At 42.4% G+C, this 20,948-nt stretch overlaps 1 long non-coding RNA gene across 1 annotated transcript in view; it reads left to right on the top strand.

Moving 5' to 3' along the window:
- Positions 1–36: 36 nt before the first annotated feature.
- Positions 37–20,948, top strand: part of LOC119852048 — a 42,346-nt gene continuing 21,434 nt past the window's right edge. The window contains exon 1 of the long non-coding RNA XR_005291503.2: positions 37–257. This is a non-coding gene — a long non-coding RNA (uncharacterized LOC119852048). The remainder of the gene's footprint in view (positions 258–20,948) is intronic.

Here is a 20,948-nt window from a genome sequence, read left to right as displayed (position 1 = left end):
CCCGGGAGCGAGGTTTCTGCTTCAGCTGCCACTGTCCTGCGGTAGCGCCGCTCCCCCTCCTGTCTCCCCCCGCGGTGGGAGCACGGACGCTGGTGGAGCTGCTTCCCCGGCCCTTCTCTTCACCCCCCCCCTCCCCTTCCTTGTGCAGTTGCCACTGGAGAGAAAAAGAGACCGAAAGAGCGCGGAGGGGCCGGCCTGGGGGCTCAGAGCCCAGGGGTATCTAGCACAGTACCAGGACTCCTCCGTGGGCCATACAGGTAGGGGAATTTGAGGCGGGAGATTGGTAGGGGGGGCAAAGGTGATCGGAACGAAAAGGACATAACAGGGAAGAAAGGTGAGTGAAAGACAGTTGGGCGTCAGGGTAGAATTGGGAAACCAAAGCTATTCACCGCTGCTTTCCCCCTCCCCCCCTTAGTGCTACTGTGGAGTCTTCCCCTCACTCCTCTGTGCCCATTTGCCCCTTGGGCCTTTTTCTTTGAACCCACCCCTAGATAGATTAATAGAAGTCGCCTATCAATGTGCAAATGGGACTTTATTGTCAAAATGGTGTCTACGTTGATCTCTCTGTAGCTTCCCTTACCAGAGTGTCTGTGTGCCCTGCAAGATTAAAGTACACAATTTACCTGTAGAGTACCTTTAGCTCTTTCATTCTGCAGGCTACTTCACACAAGAAAGCCCTATGGCCCACCTCCATTCCTAAATTCTCCGACATCAAAATAGGTGGTTTTCAAAATGCTCCCTTCTACACATCAGGAAGAAAGGCTCTGCAGACCCTTTGTGGTCCATGATCTGCAGTGTCAGAAGTCTCTTTCCTCCCCTCTCCGGTGATCAGGTGTTCAAGGTTAAAAAGAACTAGATAAGTTCATGGAGGATAGGTCCAACAATGGCTATTAGCTACGATGAGCAGGGATGGTGTCCCTAACTTCTGTTTGTTAGAAGCTGGGAATGGGTGATAGGGAATGGATCACTCGATGATTACCTGTTCTGTTCATTCCCTCTGGGGCACCTGGCACTGGCACCGGCCACTGTCGGAAGACTGGATACAGGATAGATGGCTCTTTGGTCTGATCCAGTATGGCTGTTCTTAAGCCAATCTGCAAATAGTCCTATCGATTTCCTAATTCAAAATATTAATGAACTTCCCGGACAGGGAATCTGTTTATCCCTAATACATGTTTTTTTTTAAATTTCTTAATATACAATTTACCTTAAGGGACAGGTGCAGTACCTTTGTGGCAGTACCTTTCACTTCTAGGAGTGTCACACACACACACAATTCTATGTTGTTTCTTTTTGAGTTACAAATAAAAAATATTTTAAAAAAGAAATACAGAATTGGAAGGTTAAAGTGTGTTGAAAAGCATTACAGAAGAGATGTTGTATTGCTGTAAGTGCCATTCAATCCTAGCAACACTTCTGTAGTCAAAATGGTGTCTACGTTGACCTAAGCATGAACTAACAATCTGATCATAAATAAATTGTGTTTTGGCTGAATGTACCTGTTTATAAAATGTTTCTTCCTGGAAACATGTTTTTAAAGCAAGAAAATAATTGTTACCAGCTTTTAAGTTAGAGGAACATGATCGTTACTCGCATTAGATATTTTTCTTTGTATGCTTTTGGCTTCCACGTCAATTTAGAGCATTACTTAGCGCTCTGAGACCCGTACCCAAACTTTTCAAGTTGTACATTTCAAATTGGGTAGACTTCTGGGTATGCTGAGTTCTTTTCCCCCTATTCTTTGGAAGCCAAAGTTATAGAAGACATTTTTGAATCATGAGGCCCTATTGTAATACCCTCTTTTTTAACTGAAGCAGAACTCCTTATGGATGCTAAAGGAGAAATCTGCTTAAAAACTGACAGTATGACATGGCCTCAGGGGTTGTGCACATGCAGGCCTTTATACTGTGTCCAGAGCTGTCTCTAGGATATGGCAAATTGGGACCACCACCCCAGGCAGGAAGTGAGGCAGAAGGCAAGTGGGAGGGCAAGGAGGAGCCCCCTTATCAATCTCCCCCTCCCCCCAGCACCTTCAGCATGCCCCACCGATTAGCGCCTCCCCCTCCCTTCCAGTGGCTATTGCCAATCAGCTGTTTCGCAGCATCTGGAGGTGCTGGGTGGGAGGGGAGAGGAGCGAGGGTGCAGCGTGCTCAGGGGAGGGGGTGGAACTCAGTGGGGAAGAGGTGGGGTGGAGTGGGGACAGGAAAAGGCAGGGTGGAAAGAGGTGGGGTGGGGCAGGGCCTTGGGGGAAGGGGTGGAGTGGGGGCAGGGCCTGGACAGAGCAAGGGGGAGCCCCTCCTCCCCTGGTAGATAGAAACTCTGCGCCTATGTCCCGGGTCCCGCACCCCAGTAGGGATGGCACTGCCGGTGTCATATTCCATTGATTTCCATGAACCTTCAGGAGGAGTCTGCATTCAGCCTTGTGGTCATAATCTCTGTACTTAATTGAGGACATATGGTGGGATCCATGTACTGATTTAGGCATTGCAATGCTGAGTGTCAGAGTGTGTAACTTTTAGGCACCTAGAAAAATCACAGGAACTACACTGAGATCTGTAAAGCTGAGTCAGTCACCTAGGCTTGCTATACAATGAATTGGAGCCAACATTCTCTGTTTTGCAACCACGGCACCAAATCTGCAATCACTCTTGCACATGTTTAACTTTTAAGCATGTGAGTTATCCCATTGAAATCATAAGTGAGGTGTAAAATGGTATTAAGGGGACTGCTCATGCACATGCTTAATGTTAAGCACATATATAATGTTTGCAGGACCAGGGCCTCAATTTACTACCTGCAAATACCAAGCAAAGAGAAAAGTACCAGGGTCTAAGTTTAATAAGGGAATAAAGTTCAGCAACACTGTCATATTAACTTACACAACATGATAAAAATTCCTTATGATACGTACAAGATTTGAACAATCTCCCATTGGTTGATAAGGCAATATAACAGGGATGGGCGAAACTATCCACTTACAGTATATGTTTCATAGTATAATGTTTAATAAAACAAAGCACACCAGGGGAAATGATATGCCAAGTCTTGCTCAGAAAGCTCCCTCCCAGATTTCACACTGGATTGTTTTTTTCTTTTAAGAGATCACAGTAGTTTTACTAGGGAGGCCTTGACCTGGAACAAATGTCTTATTGGAGTGAATTATTTGGAGCTGCAATGAGGAAACTGACTGAAGCATCCTAGAGACTAACAAATTTATTAGAGCATAAGCTTTCAGAAACACTTCCACAAATAAAAGACTTTTTATATTAAACATTTTGCTCTCTTGAGTCAATGGGCTCATGTTTAGAAAGATCAATTGTTTATGGTCTGTTTAAAAAAGTTATAACCAGCCTGCTGACCATCCATGATAGGAAGTGACTGACCCGCACTCGCCAAACACCCACCATAAGCAAAAACTAGGTTGCCTGTGAGCAAGAGAGTTCTCTCTCATTCACCTGTCTAGATCAGGGAAGGTGTAAGTAAATCCAAGGAGGGAGATGATGCTTATTAATTCTGACGGGGTGATGGGCAAGGGGAATTCAAGATTTGTCATTGGTTTACCTTTACAAGATTTGTTACAGCATGCGCCTAGAAAGATAGCATAGTTGCTTTTTGTTATAAGTCTAAATAAATATACATAAAAATAACGGGGCCAGTTTCCTATGCAGTTGAAGCTTCTGATATTTCTTCTTTCCTGAGAAGCAATCATTTTCCGCCTTAGTTCTCATTTTCTCTGTAATTCTTGCCATGAGAGGACACATTTGTTGTAAACCCCTCACTCAGGCATAGTTTTTAACTTTTTCTATACCCATGACTAGATCAGAGTCTGGGGGTACATCTACACTGCAATAAAAGAGCCTTGGCCCAGCCACAGCTGGTCCAGGTCAGCTAACTCGGGCTCATAGGGTTCAGGCTGTGGGGCTATAAAATTGCAGTGTAGATGTTTGGGATTGGGCTAGAGCCCAGGCTCACAGACCACACAAGGTGAGAGGGTCTCAGAGCCTGAGCTCCAGGCTGAGCTTGAACAGCTACACTGCTGTTTTGAGCCCTGTAACCATGACTCAGCTGACTGAGGCTCTGAGACTTAGTGCTGTGGGTATTTTATCACAGGGTAGACTTATCCTATGTGTCTTGTCCTTGCCTTTCATGCAAAGATCCGCCTGATCATTTTCGTGGGGTAGTTTTTTAATTTTTGTCTCTCCTGCAGCTGACAAGTTCACATATAATGGATTATTTATGCATTTATATGAGGTGCGGAGGCATTAGCTGTCACCAGCTTTTTTGTTTCCATCAATCACACGCTAGCTTTGGGTGCATCATGAAACTTAGCATAAAAAGTGCAGCAGCATCCTTCCTAAAAATGTCGCCTAGTAATAGAACTGAACAGGAATTTTCTAACTGAACAGGGTTTAATTGGAAAAGGACTGTTCTGATCATCTAGTCTAATCACCAGTATAACGCAGGCCATAAAATTTCACCCATGACTCCTAATTTAGGAATACTAAAGTTTTCACATCTGAAATAAGGGCTTCCTGAGGAGTTTTGAACCCAGGATCTTTGGTTCCATAAGCAAGAATTAGCGCGCTTAGGCATTAAGCCAGATATTGTTCATGATGAGGTTTCTTTTACAGGGAATTTCAGCTGGGTTTATACTTCCCTTAAGGAAGGAAACAATCCTTTGAGATGCACTCATTTTGTTATAGAGCCACCAGAAATATCTTTCATATCATGTAAACTAAATCACAGAGGTTGCTGGGATGTATCCAAGGACAGAAATGAGCCTTGTCAGTTTTAGACTTTTGAACCCATTTAATACATGACCTATATTTTGGGGGAAGACAATGAGTATTGTCCTCCCTTTCACTGTCAGACCTTTAGCCAACTTAACAAGTTTAATTTGTTAACATTATCAATTGAAAATTGAAAATAAATTAGTCACCAATAAACCCCCTAAATGTTGATTAATGCCCATATTTTTTATAATTTATTCTGCAGACATCTGTGGCTCTCGTTTTCATAATTGCCAGTATACAAAGGTATATTTATTTTAAACAGAAACCTAACTCATGTTATTATTTGATTCAGTCTAATACAGCTATTAAACATTTAGTTAATGGTGTATTAATTAAAGTAGATATTTTTCTCTGAAACAAGTATAAGGATTATAATAATTGTTGAATAGTTCAACACATACAAGCTACAGTATATTAATATGCTAATGTTTAAACAAATGTAACTGTGTAAAACTCTTTAGCCTTAAGGTCTCTGTTATACAGAAGGTCAGATCAGATGATCACAATGATCCCTTTTGGCTTTATAATCTATGCATCTATAGAGAGAAATCTGAGTTTGGGCTAGCACATTCACTGGAGCAGATGGGCTGGATGCTGGGTCTTCTACCCTGGTAACATAACCACTGGATTATAGAACCACTCTCACACTTGATCGCTTTCTCTGGCACAATGACTCTTTATTTAACTTCAGTGGAACAGCTTCAACGGGAGAGAGGGCTGCATTAGAATAGCCCATAGCTCAGTGGTTTGAGCATGCTCCTGAGAGATGGGAGGACCCCTCCTGTTCAAATCCTTTCTCTTCCTCCAGCAGCCTGGGGAATTGAACCTGGGTTGCCCATCTCCCAGATGAGTGCTTTAACCACTGGACTAAAAATTACAGGATAAACAGCACCACTTTCTCCTTTGGCTGTGTTGCATGGAGTGAAGCAGGTACCTAACTAATTCTCATCAGAAATGGCTTAGGTGCCTAGGCCATCTGATTCCAGTAGAAGGGTTCCTGCTTGCAGATTGCAGCAGAGATAGGCACCACCATGCAGTCTAGACTTAGGCACCTATCACCATGTGAGGGGAGGGGACTTAGAAAACACTCTTCTCCTTGGTATCTCCCATTGGCTAGTTTAGGTGGTTCCTTGCCTTGCATGCTATTGCACTTGTCATTCCCCATTCACTGTATAGGGAGTGTGGGCACCTAACTCAGGCTTTGTGGATCACAGTTTATGCCTTTGAGTTTCTAGGCACCTAAAAATTAGGTGCTACTACGCTGGGGTTGCAGTGCCTAAGTCCCTTTTTGGATCTGGGCCACTCTTCTTTGTGACTGTCTGATCCTGACTATTCTCTACCACTTCAGGGTTATGCCCTTAAAGGATTTTGTTTCCCCATCGTGCCTTTTTTGTGACTGACCCTTTAAATCTGGCAGAACCACAGCCCTTTGCTCCCTAAGGTAGCCATTTTGAAACTGGCTTCTGCTGCCTAAGACTCCCTCTCTTCTACTTGGTATGTACTCTGTGTTCCTATTGATTTTCCTTTCTTATTACCAAGGAGATGGCATGTTTTCATAGTGCTTCGGAAATAACAGCAACAACAATGTCAATGATAGAAATATAGAGGATGGAAAGAGATGAAATTTACTAATTTCACTTCAATGGCTCCATATCTTGGGTAATAATTAGACATAGCAGTAGTAATGTAGGGACTAAGTTGTATTCTTGATTACACCTGTACAAGCTAATGGAAATCAATGGGGCATCACAGACACAGCAGCAGAATTTAATCCTTGGTGTGCAGAGATTAAGTGGCCCCATACTGACGTCCTAACAGTGGTGCAATGCAAATACTGCATAGTGTGTCCTCTATGTGTTGCAGAGCCCAGATACAACTGAGAGTGTCTGTGTAGATCCCCATAATAGAAAAATCTTTCGCAGCAGAATGTAAATACATTGCATCATTCATAATTTTGCATGCACACAAAAATGGAGGCGATTTACAAATTTTACTCTTTGAGCCTGGTTTTGAGCTTGTTCTGTTCAACTCTGCTGACTTCAGTGCAGTTAATTCATTATCAGGGCTTCTGATTTTAGGTTTTAAATGATAAACACCAATAAAACATTCCCACATACTCAGTGTTTATCTAATAAACACCAGAAAAACACTGGAGATGGTTACTTGTAACCAAAGGTTTGTCTACATAGAGTAGTAATGTGGATTATGGGGGTGTGATTTCTAAAGCACACTAATGGGGTTGTGCATTAACTGGTCCATGTAGAGCTTGCTGGTGCTCACTAAAAGTTCCCTAGTGCACTTTAACATAGTGCTGTTTGAAACAGTACATTAAAATGCACTAGGTAACATTACTAAGAGATTACTTGTTACAGTATATATTACTATAATGAGTAACATATACAATATACATTATTCATTACAGTAGATACAAAGAGAGAGACCTGAAAACCCCTGAATTTTGGACAATTACATAAAACTCAAACATTGGTAGCAGTAAATCCTGAAAAATGAAATTAATAAAACCCTGAAATTAAAAAACCCTGAAGCCCAATTATGATTTACACTAAAGTGAGACCAGAATCAGAATCAAAGACTGAGATTGCTAGTTGGAATCTTTTGCCAAAGTCTTTAACTTTTGAAAATAAATATCAACTGAAGTTAATAATAAAACAAACATAAGACTTTATTTCATAATAACTAAGTGCTTCCCAAGTAAATTAGATCTGAGTGGACTTCTTGGAGTTTTCTATTCTTCTCCCTTTCCTGGTTATAGGAAGCTCTATTCAAGATGTACATATGCCTTTTTTTTGGTGGGGGACAATGAGCAAGGCTTAACTTGCAACACTCTGTACCTGTATCCATTCAGTGGTATGCAGGAGATGCAATATTCAGTTTCTCCTGCTGTAACTCACAGTAGTGTTCTGTGGATTAATTAGTGAATGTTATAACTGTTCTTTGAGAATGTACTGTATAGTGCTAAGTATTGTTATGAGTCATTGCTGTATAAGCACTCCGGATGAAACTTCCCAAAGAAAGAATTGAAGATGCCATGCAGTAATTGCACCCAGAGAGTCATTAAGGGAATTTTGGGAGTCAAAGCTCTGTCTGGCAGGTGAAGCTCTGAAGTTCCTTTGTGTCACAGAGGAGGTGCACAAAGGGAGAGTGAAAGGCCAGGCTCACCATTTTAAGCCATGTGGTCTCCCTGAGCAATCTTAGGCTAAGGATTTTCTAGGTAAAAAGTGCAGAGGCATAGGTGCTGGAACTAGAGGTTCTGGGGGCGCTGTGTCCCCCCCTCGGCTTGAAGTGGTTTCTGTCCTATAAAGCATTTATAGTTTGATTCAGTGGCTCTCAGGATCCCCGTTATGCAATTTGTTCCTGCACCTCTGCCCTGTGTGTTGTTTGTCTGAGGAAACCGGACTCATTTACCTCTTATAAATATAGGGTTGCCAGGTGTCTGGTTTTCGACCGGAATGCCCAGTTGAAAAGGGACCCTGGCGGCGGTGCTGACTGCGCCACTAAAAGTCCGGTCAGTGGCGCAGCAAGGCTAAGGCGGGCTCCCTGTCTGCCCTAGCTCCATGCAGCTCCCGGAAGCAGCCGGCATGTCTGGCTCCTCAGCACAGGGGCGGCTACGGGGGCTCTGCACGCTGTCCCTGCCCCGAGTGCCAGCTCTGCAGCTCCCATTGGCCAGGAATCATGGCCAATGGGAGCTGCAGGGAGGCGCCTGCAGGCAGCACGCAGAGCCCTCTGGTCCCTCTGCCTAGGAGCCACAGAGACATGCTGGCCACTTCTGGGAGCTGCCTGAGTTAAAGACTGCCCAGATGGAGCCTGTACGCCAAATCCCGTCCTACACCCCAACCACCTTCCCCAGCCCTGAGCCTCCTCCCACACCAAGCCCCTCATTCCCAACCCCACCGCAGAGCCTGCAACCCCAACTGGAGCCCTCACCCCCTCCAAAACCCTAACCCCCTGCCCCAGCCTGGTGAAAGTGAGTGAGAGTGGGGGAGAGCGAGCGTCAAAGGGAAGGAGGATGGGGGGCAGGGCCTCAGAGAAAGGGCAGGGTGTGGGGGAAGGGTGTTCGGTTTTGTAGGATTAGAAAGTTGGCAACCCTGTACTATATAAATGAACAAATTACACTAAAGAAATAACTGACCCCATACCACTGATTTCTGTGCCATATGGGGAAACTGGCCTGCAAGGACCTGGATTCTGCTACTGCTCAGCAAAAGGGCCAGAATACTGTAATAAATATATCTCTACCCCTTCAGAAAATGTATAGGCCCTAAGGGCCTGATCCTCAAAAGTATTTAGGCACCTAATTCCCGTTCAAATCAATGGGAGTTAGGAATCTAAGTATCTTTGAGGAGCTGGGCCGAAGAAATCCTAAAGCTATATGCAGCTGTGTATATACAAATGTATCTGAAAGCTATGAATAAGCAATACCTAGGCAGTTAATTTAGATGCTGCTGATGTTGCTGAGGTCCTTAATATTAAGAGCACAAACCTGTGGCTGGTAACTTAGTGTAACTTAAATAATTGATAGTCATGCATCTGAAGATATAAATTAAAAGACTGTCTAATTTTTCTTTTGGGAAAAGCAATAACATAGTTTAACTGAAAAAGCCCCAAAGGCTATCACCCTGCAATTAATCATTTTTACGGAGGCATTTTATTTTATTCTGTCAGGATCATGAGGAGTAGACAGCTTGCCAGTTTACCAAATGTTCCCAGCTACCGAATTCAGTGGTATCAACGTAATTGTATCGTCAGCCTCTTTATTTATTTATAAACACCATATGCCTGTCATATCCAAGACCAGTGGATGTCATGTAGTCATTCATTAGGATGCTGAAAACAACAAAGCCCCCCCGATTATATTGCACTCCATTCATTCTTGCCAATGCTTTATTTCAGCATGTGATAATGACCTGTGGGACATTTGGTATACAGTGTCACAGTATAACCAAATTAATATGTCTTGGATATTTGAACCGGTAATAATGTCATCAGAATGCTTGTGGCCTAAACCCTTACAATTATTAGAAGGATTGAAGACAAAAATCAAATACTTCCTCTTTTGTTTTCCTAGTAAAAACACAGTCTTGGCTACTGGGAGTTGTATTTCTGTTACAGTTCCATAATGCCCTGAAACTGTGAAAGTATTCAACTGGTAATGTTAGACATTGCTTTGTCTTGTAATCATCACATTTGTGAACAGTAAAGTCCCACTTAAAAAAGGAAACAAAATGTCTAATCAGCACTCTGTTCAATATACAGTACACAGGAGATAATCTGACTTTATGCTAGCAAATCTTAAATCCTATTGTAGATTGACTTGGTATCTGAAAAGTACATTTGCATTTTTATGTTAACGTCTATGTGCAGCAGACATAAAATCATTATAATTTTATCAATTTCCCTGCCAATGTACAATTGCTACCTATAGTATGTTCTCAAGTGCATTGGCAAATTTACTTGGAAATTACTCAATTTACGAGGCTTCCACTACTTTTCTTGCGAGATTATTTCTCCATCTTCACAGACTTTACTGTTTTGAATTTTTTTTCTCTGATATCCATTTATCTAGCACCTGTTGCTGTAGCAGCCAGGTGATAATTAGCCTAATTTTTCTGTTGATCATTTTAAAGTTAAACCCCTAAACATAGATTGATAGGCTCTAAATTTGCAGCCCAATGGGAATCTTGCCTCGATAAGGACTGCAGGAACAGACTTAGAAAGTTCCAACTATTCAGTGGCCAAAATTCAGAGCTATTGAAACTGTGGATGAAAGTCATGCTACTATATGGTGATGTAATAGGTACTTTGGGTGTGGCCTGAGGTGCAAGATATGCCTCTAGGGGATTCAAAACACACATAAGTAGGTGTAACTGGAGCAAGCTGTAGGTGGGGGAACCAGTTGTATGGGCTGAGGAAAAAAGGTGAAAGGTTCATAATTACCCAAATAATAGGGGGCATGTGGGATGAGATGGACATATGGTGGTTCAGTACTAGTGCAAGCTAGAGGTAGGTTGATGTCTAATGCCTGGCAGAAAATAGAGCTGCCCCAAGCTGGTGCAACTGCGGAAGAGATCACACCACACACTGATCCTAGCAAAAATTCAAAGCTTCCATATGGTTCCACCCACATCATGTCACCAGTCAGGTGTTAAAAGAACGATCATCCCTAAGCTCTGTAAAGGGAAATCAAGCAGCACGTAGGAACGAGTAACTTCAAATAAATGTGGTCTTGCAAACCAGCTGAGGTGCCAGCTGGAGAGTGAAAGGCAGAAGCTGAGGCTGGGCACTCACCACCCCACCTGCTTGTCCCTGCCATGGGCAATTGAGAAATGGTCTCCTAACAAATATAAAAGGCATTTTGAGACACCTGAACATTTATTTGCCCCATAGAATGATAGCTGGATGGCTAAATACAATCCTCCCTCCCCCAGTCCCACTCGCATCTAAAGAATTTCATGTACACTCCCATCTTGGTAACTGACAGAGCAGTACGTGCTCAGAGCTGCTTACTGGGGCAGACGCCCGTAGGCTGCACTGTCACACCCACGCAACTTGCTCTGTGGCTGCACTTTGTATATGCAGAATGAAGAAGCCTCGGATGAAAAATACTGTGGGTGAAACTCTAGCTGGTATAAACTGGTATTCGCTCCAGGAAAGTGATGGAGCTATGCCTATTTACACGATATGAGGATCTGGCCCTGTATCAAGATTAGACATAAAGGGTATGTCTACACAGCTGCTGGGAGCAAGTCTCGCAGCCTGGGTCGATAGACTTGCCTTAGTGGGTTACGCAAAGATAGCATGTGGACCTTGTGGCTTGGGCTGCAGCTCAGGCTCTGAAGCTGGGGTGGGGTGGGTTCCAGCCTTAGGTGAACATCAAAGCACAGTTACTTTTAGGGTCCCAGCTAGAGGCCCACTAATGCAAGTCTGTCAATCCAGGCTGAGGACTCCCTCTCAGCAGCTGTGTAGACATACCTAAAGGCTAGTGAACAGAAATACATTGATGGTGGTAAAAGACAGACGTCACTAAACCCAGTGTATTATAATTGCAGATGATTAAATGGACAGCCAGCAAAAACTACAATCAAATCGGCCTTGTAGCATAGCGTACATCTGTGCTGGCCTAAATCAGGCACTTAGTTCAGGAAGCAGAAGGTGAATGTGTATGCACTTTGTGCAGAGAAAAATGCATTAAAATGCATGGACCCATGCAGCCAGCTGTTATGTTGGTGGCAAATATGACACCAACATTACACTGTTTAAAGAAGAGGCACTAAAGAATTAACTTCTCCACTTGAAAGATGGTGATTTTTATAGGTAGAATTATCAATATTGAAATTTGTCCAGGACACTAACGTTAATGCTCTTACCCTTGAGGAAAAAATAACATGGAATCTTCCCATGCCCCCCAAAGGTTAGGACATCTGTTATACATTTTATCTGAAAGATGACCCTTCCAGCAGCATATAGTGCTCCTTAGCACCATGCTAGAGCATATTTTCAGAAGTGACTCAGGGTGGAAGAGCAGCTTGCACTAATCCACCATGGCTTCATCAGCACTGTAGCTTTTTCTAGAAATCTCGACTCCAAATGCTGGCAAGAATCCAACCCTGCTTAGCCAATGAGATCCAATGAGATCATGGCTCAAAATGTTATGGCTTCAGAACAGCATGCTCTTCAACACGGAATAAAAGTAGACATTCTGAGACTGCTGCCATTGAAGCTGTTGGAATTTTGTCATCAGAGTTAGGCCTAGAGTAAATTAAAGTACAATTTTAATAGCAAGATAATTCATATTACACAATTTAATCAAAAGACAAAAATAAAAGGGGAATTCTAGAAAAGTCAGATTATATTTTGTAGATGTCTTCTCCTTAATTACTCTGTTTGAATTTACACTGACAAGGTACAGCATGGGCCAGATCTAGGTGTCTTTTAAGTTAATGGGTTTTGTCATCCGCTACAATGGAGCTAGTGTGTAGTATACAAAGGACAACGTCCTTAAAAAATATTGCTGTAGAACACAATGTGTTGGTGTAGATTATTTGTTGTGTGCTGGCAAACCAATGAGGCAGATTCTGGACTCACATGTATTTTATACTGTTGTAACTCCAACAGAGTTATTTCAGTGGAAGTCAGGCATAAATGGAGTCCAAATCAAGCCCAATGAAAACAAACAATCAAAAATACCTAGACAAAATAATGAACCTGGAACATTGACCACAAATGTTCTATTTCTTGGAAGATATAAAATTCCCTCTTATAGACTCAAAGACTTTAAGACCAGAAGGAACCAATGTTATCATCTAGTCTGACCTGCATATTGTAGGCCACAGAACCTCACCCAGCCACTTCTATAATAGACCCTTAACCTCTGGCTGAGTTACTGATCTCTTCAAATCATGATTTAAAGACTTCAACTTATGGAGAATCCACCATTTACTCTAGTTCAAACCAGCAAGTGTCCAAAGCTGCAGAGGAAGGCAAAAAAAGAAAGAAAGAAAAAAGCCCAGGGTCTCTGCCAATCTGACCTGGGGAAAAATTCCCTCCTGACAGATATGGCGATCTGTTGAACCCTGAGCTTGTGGGTAAGACCCACCAGCCAGACACCTGGGAAAGAATTCTCTGTAGCAACTCAGAGCCCTCCCCATCTAGTGTCCCATCTCCGGCCATTGGGGATATTTGCTAGAAGCAGTCGCAGATGGGCCACATGCAATTGTAGGCAGTCTCGTCATACCATTCCCTCCCTAAGCTTTCCAAGCTCAGTCTTGAGGCCAGTTAGGTTTTTTGCCCCCACTGCTTCCCTTGGAAGGCTGTTCAAGAACTTCACTCCTCTGATGGTTAGAAACCTTCATCTAATTTCAAGCCTAAACTTGTTGATGGCCAATTTATAGCCATTTGTTCTTGTGTCAATATTGACACTTAACTTAAGTGACTCCTCTCTCTCCTGGGTATTTATCTATCTGATGTATTTATAGAGAGCAATCATATCTCCCCTTAGCATTCATTTGTTTAGACTAAACAAGGCAAGCCCTTTATATCTCCTCTCATAAGGTAGGTTTTCCATTCCTCTGATCATCCTAGTAGCCCTTCTCTACACCTGTTCCAGTATGAATTAATCTTTCTTAAATGTCAGATGGTTAAATCAGATGCGAACTGCAGTCTGTAGAAATAAATTTTGCATTTTCTAATGGTAAATTTAGAGATATTCATTCTGTTCTTTAGTTTCTATTCAGTTTCACCAATGTAACATACTATACTCCCATACTCTTTTTTGCATTGTCTGTCAGGCAGTCTAGAGTAGCTTGCATGTGTGAGTGCCAACCTCAGGGCAGACTATCAAGAAACAGGGCACAAACCCCTGGTTGTATATTCTATAATTAGATTTCACCAACCAGGTAACAAGTGTGAACTCCTAAAGCACTATAACAGCCTTAACATGGAGTCACAGACAATCCTCCTGGGTACTCTAGTCCAGTGGTTCTCAAAGCAGTCTGCTGCTTGTTCACGGAAAGCCCCTGGTGGGCCAGACCTGTTTGTTTACCTGCCGTGTCCGCAAATTCGGCTGATCGCGGCTCCCAATGGCCGCGGTTCGCTGCTCCAGGCCAATGCGCTTCTCTTGGCCTGTGCCGCTTCCTGCAGCCCCCATTGGCCTGGAGCGGCAAATCGCAGCCAGTGGGAGCCATGATCAGCCGAACCTGCGGACATGGCAGGTAAACAAACCGGTCCGGCCCGCCAGGGGGCTTACCCTGAACAAGTGGCGGATCGGCTTTGAGAACCACTTCTCTAGTCTATATTGCCACCCAGGCAAGCCTGCTTTTGTGTCCCTTGTACCAAAAATCACAACAATATTCAGGTTAAACCCAGTCTCAAAGGACCAGTCACTTACCCCAGGGCAATTGTACCTCAGATCTTAAATCAAAGACAACTCTTTTAGCCAATCCTGTAATTCTAACTAAACATTTGCTAACTAAGAAAAAGAAATGAGAGATATTTGCAAGGTTAAAGCAGGTAAACATACGCACGTGAATGAGATACAGTCTTAGTCTCCAAAAGGTAATAGCAGCTGCTATAATATGCAAGCTCTATATGTCCTTATGGCTAACCCAAACCAAGCAGATTGCATATGATTAGAAATATTGCCCTCTTTGAATTCCGAGTAGCATAGTGATAACAATTCCTCCTTTACATGGATTTTTATGCCTTTCCCCCAGAGTTGAAGCTGTGATGGGATGAAAGGGCTTGCGCACGTACGGTCTTCATGTGTGTGGGGGAAGCCATCCACAAAATATTTTGATTACTGATGTTTCACAATGGCTTGTCTGGTGTCTGTAGGCCGCCTTTTGTTCGGGAGAAGACGACACATCTTGTGGTAAACTAGCATGTCACACTTGGTAATGCTTCTTCCCTGACTGTGGGGGTTTACAGTCTTAGCAAACATTTTTATAGTTACAGAGCAAACACGTAATTGTTACCTTATAACATGGGATACAATTATTATAAGGAAAATTAATACATGCAGCAAGCTTCAAGCATTTCATAAAGTCTAAACACATTCTTATAACTCTACAATTTATTTTAACAATACTAACACATAGGTGAGCCAGATTGATTTCCAGCTATGTGTTTGTCAGTGTTCAATAGGCTTAGGGGTCTTGGAACGAGCTGGCACCTGGTCTGCTAGCATCACAGTCTCGTGTCAAACTCATTGTTGGAAATAGTAGGAAAAGGTTCTTAGGTTTGGCGGGTGAGCTCCTGGCCCCACTGAAGTCGCATTGAAGTTTTGCCATTGACTTCAATGGGGTGAGGATTTTGCCCAGAATGAGTTGCCTATGAAAGTTACATGGTGTGTGTTCAATACACACACACACACATACACACACATTTTGTATCTGTTTAATTAAGAGCCCAGTCCTGTCCCGAGTTTTGCCAATCTTGGTGAGATTGAGCCCTAAATATAAACAAAAATAGTTTAGAATACACTTATTCTCAGAATCATAATTAAAATTTGGCTTTATAAGTATATTAAGGTGTTTGGGTAAAGGGACATAAAGGCAGCTATAGGGTTTATCTAAATGGGATACTCAGGAAAATTAATCTGAATGAATTTTTGAAGTGGATTAGCTAAATTGTGTTAAATCCCTGTGTGGACACTCTTAGACAGAATTAAAGTGGCCTTAATTTGATTTAGTTTAATTCACTATTGTACTGAGCATGCTACTGAATGGAGCAGAGATTTGGCCGATGATAGTGGCTAACAGAAAGAGATTGGAGGCTGCCCATCGCAGGAGACTGAGGAAACTATTACACATTTCATAGAAAGACAAAATAACAAATGTCAGAGTAAGAGAGCTGATAGACCAGGACATGTTAGAAAATATCGTCAAAGAAAGAAGGTTCAGGTGGCTGGGGTATGTACATTGTATGAAAATGGGAGACATGCTAAGCAAGCACTGAATGGGGTACCCAATGGAGGAAAGAGAATGTGAGGAAGGCCAAAGAAGAATTGGTAAGAGACGGGGACAGAGGATATTGAATGTGCTGGCATCACCTGGGAAGAAGTACCACAGTTAGTGAGCAACTGTAATCAGTGGAGAAACTAGACTGTCCAACATGTCACAGCGTGGGTGTAAAGTAAGGCTAATTCTGAATCAGCACAGTGAATTGGATCCCTTCAGCACTTATACCTAGGAGTTTGTTTTAAAAACTATTTAGATCTCATACATAGAATATTATACAATCCATAGTGGAGGTAGGTTACATTAAACAGAATCATGAAGAATTAGTAACACAAGGAAACTTTGTGTTAAAATGTGATTTCATTGTCTTTTTCCATTGGGAAGAAGATTGGCAGCTTTAGCCTATTAAGTGTTCCCTGGCTATTTTTTCCCCTACTTCATCTTTGAAACTGAATAGGGAAATGAGATACAAGCATAAATAAATCAAAAAGAAGGTTTCTCAACACCAATAAACTAAACAAAAGAAACATTATACTAGATGGTGTTTACTTATTGAAGGCATCTTCATGAATGCTCCTCTTTTTGGAGGGAAGGAAACATTTTTGTACTTGTTTAATTTTCAACTGTCTTACTCAGGTTTTGATAACGTTGTAAAAAGCTTGAATAAAATATAGAAGCAAAATTGAACACAAGTTAAATATTCATGTGAAACACCAGGGAGGAAGAGGAATTGTTTAAGGAGGTATAACATAAGGGAAATAATTTCATCGTATTGTTCTTAGTTAAGGAGAGGAAAAACTAGGTAACAGGAAGGCTGGTCTTGTGGTTGAGGCATTCGTCTGGGACTCTGGAGATCTGGGTTCATTTTTCTGCTCCACTACAGACTTCCTGTATACCCAGGTTTAATTCACTTAGGCCACATACTTATGCGCATACTTGCCCTTAAGCATGTGAGGAGGTCCACCAAAATCAGTGAAACGCCTCATGCATAAGTGTTTTTAGGATTGGGGACTTTATCCCTCTGTGCCTCAGTTCCCTGCCCTTTGTTTGTCTTGTTTGTTCATAGATTCCAAGGTCAGAAGGGACCACTGTGCTCATCTAGCCTGACCTCCCATATGACATAGGCCATAGAACTTCCCCCAAATAATTCCCAGGGCAGATCTTTTACAAAAACTTCCAATCTTGATTTAAAAATTGTCAGTGATGGAGAATCCACCACAACCCTGGGAAAATTGTTCCAATGGCTAATTACTCTCACTATTAAAAATGTATGTCTTATTTACAGCCTGAATTTGTCTAGCTTCAAGTTCCAGCCATTGGAATATGTTATACCTTTCTCTGGTAGACTGAAGAGCCCATTATTAAATATTTGCTCCCCATGCAGATGCTTATGGACTGTAATCAAGTCACCCCTTAACCTTCTCTTTGTTAAGCTAAATTGATTGAGCTCTTTGAGCCTATCACTATAGGCATGTTTTCTAATCCTTTAATCATTCTCGTGACTCTTCTCTGAACCCTTTCCAATTTATCAACATCCTTCTTGAATTAAGAGTATCAGAACTGGACACAGTATTCCAGCAGCGGTTGCCAAATACAGAGGTAAAATCACCTCTCTACTCTTACTTGAGATTCCCTTGTTTATGCACTCCAGGATCACATTAGCTCTTTTGGTCACAGAGTCATACTGGGAGCTCATGTCCAGCTGATTATCCACCATGACGCCAAATCCTTTTCAGAGTCACCGCTTGCCAGGAAATAATGGCCTACGTTTTTTGTTCGTAGATGTATACATTTACATTTAGCCTACCCAAAATGCATATTGTTTGCTGTGCATAGTTAGTCGAGCTCTGTGTCAGTGACCTCTGTCCTCTTCATTAGTTACCACTCCCCCCAGTTTTCATGTCATCTGCAAACTTTATCAGGGATGATTTTATGTTTTCTTCCAGGTCCTTGATAAAATGTTAAACAGCTCAGGGTCAAGAAACGATTCCGGCAGGACACCACTGGTAACACACCCATTTGATGATGATTCACTGTTTACAATTACATTTTTAGACCTAACAGCTAGCCAGTTTTTAATCCATTTAATGTGTGCCATGTTAATTTTGTATCGTTCTAGTTTTTTAATCAAAATGTCATGCAGTATCAAGTCAAATGCCTTACAGAAGTCTAAGTGTATTGCATTTACACTATTACCTTTATCAACCAGATTTGTCATCTCGTTAAAAAAATATGAAATCAATTTGACAGGATCTATTTTCTGAAAACCCATGTTGATTTGCATTAATTACATTACCCTCTTTTAATTCTTTATTAATCGAGTCCAGTATCAGCTGCTCCATTCTCTTGTCCAGAACTGATATCTGGCCAACAGGTTTATAATTACTGGGGTCATCTTGCTTACCCTTTTAAAAACTGACACAACATTAGCATTCTTCAGTCTTCTGGAACTTCCCCAGTGCTCCAAAGCCAATTGAAAATTGTTATTGTTTGGATTACAAGTATGTTTAGGCAGGGACTGACTCCTACTAGGAGATAGGCTGCATTGTATAGCACCTAGTACAATGGGATTCTTGGTTGGGGCTTCAAAGTGCTTCTCTAATATCACTCCTAGTAAGTGTCAGGAAAAATTTCCTAGCTGCAAAATCTAGTAGGCGGTGCATATCCCCAAGGGAAGTCATGAGAGTTTTGTTATCTGAATCATTTACAATTAGACTGGGTGAAGTACAAGAAAGTACAGTCTAGGAAACCATGCTGCATTGGCAAGGACATGGACTACAGTGTCTAATGAGTCTTTTCCATCTCTAATTCCTATTCCAATCCCGTGTAACTTCTGCTCTCATTGAAGTGTATGAAGTCATGCATCTCTAGAAGTGTCAGCCCTCATAGAGTCAGGTGCAACAATACATATGGCAGACTTTGTCATTGGGGGAGAAGGTATGGGAATCTTTCAGCAAACCTTTCCAAGCTCCCTGCAAGTTGAGATGAAGCTTATGTGCCACCAGCATTTGCAGATGACTTAGACATCTACTGAGATGTATACATTTGGATGCAATGCAGGGAAGACTTTTGCCAGCCGTGAGTTACTACTGCTCACAACATCATTTGCTTAGGATCAATGTTTTGTAGTAGTCTGCTTTGTAATTCCATGGTAGTGCATGTAGTGCTTTGTCTTTGTCCTGACTCTTCCTACATTTTTCCAGATCATGCCTCCTTTGGGGGAATTTGAAGCTCTTTGATGACCTTCTGCATTGAACTCTTTTTTTTTTTTTTTGTAAAGTCTGTCACCATCTGCAAAAGGGAATCCAGGGGGCAGCTTCAAAAAAGTTTTGTTTTTGTTCCAAATAGCTTTCCTGAGGGGCTTGTGTACAATCACACAATGATCGACATGTAGGGCTGAAAGGGACCTTGAGAGGTCATTTAGTCCAGCCCCCTGCACTGAATGTCCTAAGCACAAAAAAAGGCAAGTTACCTCTTCAGCCAATATCAGTAGAGATAGAAGAACAGGTTATGCCCTCCAGGTGCAGATCTCACCCTCGCAGCACAGAAATCACAATAGTCTCCAAAATGTTCCCAGACCTATGGAGAGCCAGAGTCCAGGGCCTGGAGATCCATACGCGGGGACAGGCTGTGGGTGGTTGTTCAGCCTCCCCTCCACTATCTCCTCATTGGGAATCTACAGAAAAGTTAATGCATCCTGAGATGGCATCATGCTTCCCATGAAGCAGTCTGTGCTGGGGGACTTTTGCTCTCTTTCACTCCTAACAGGCAGTAGGAGGCAGGGGAAGCCCTTGCAGAATCTCTCCCTTGAAACCTTGCTGCCAAGGAGGTGGGTTCACAGAGCAGATGGAGAGGAACAGAATGTCCATGCAGATGGACCTGGGCTCTGGCAGATGCCACTTGATTTGGGGGAACTTTGGGTTCTGGGGGCCTGGGGAACCCCTTTCCTCAGTTCTGGGTGTGTGGGGGCAACATATCTTGCCCCCCTCCCCTGCCACAATGATCTGGGAAAAACTCTAAGCCCCAGGATTTTCCTCCCCAGTGGTGTTTTTCTGTGAGCGAGCGCAATCCAGCCCCTGGAGACCATTATGCACTTATGATCTTTTAAATTCTGTGATGCCTAATCCTGAGGTCTTTACTCAGGTTTTACTCAGCCCTCACTCAGGCAAGGTTGCACTGAATCTGTGAGTGGTGGTCTGAGTAAATAGAAAGGAAGGGCTTCAGGATTTAGTCCTATGTTTTAAAATCTCTAAGTGTACCTGTTGCCATGATAACTCGCGACTTTTGTCCTTGATGCCATTATTAGCAGAAATTTGGAACTTTTGTATGACACGAGAATTTGCTTAATACAAAAAACAGTGACCTCCTGCATTTGCTGTGTTCACACATCTATGTGAAGAGGACCATTGTGTCTGAATTAGTTTATGAGAAAAAGGTGAAGCAAGCCAAATAAAATAAATGAGAGGGGTAGGAATAAACATTTGTCTGTCTTGGCAAAGCCAGAAAAGGACAAGCAAATTCCCTAAAGTGAGGACTGAGACAGTGTCAGAAAGATATTGCTTTGATAACACAGTAGCCAGAGTAGAAACTGGAAACTTGCCGTCGTGGGAAGCTGACACCTCCAGCACTTTATGTGCAAGAGGCAGTTGTCCATCAATTCCAAAATGACTCTGTGCATGCT

This window comes from Dermochelys coriacea, chromosome 2, assembly GCF_009764565.3.
Source record: "Dermochelys coriacea isolate rDerCor1 chromosome 2, rDerCor1.pri.v4, whole genome shotgun sequence".
Classification (NCBI taxonomy): domain Eukaryota; kingdom Metazoa; phylum Chordata; order Testudines; family Dermochelyidae; genus Dermochelys; species Dermochelys coriacea.
The sequence above is the reverse complement of the archived record's forward strand: the minus strand, read 5'-3'. Positions and strand labels throughout refer to the sequence as shown.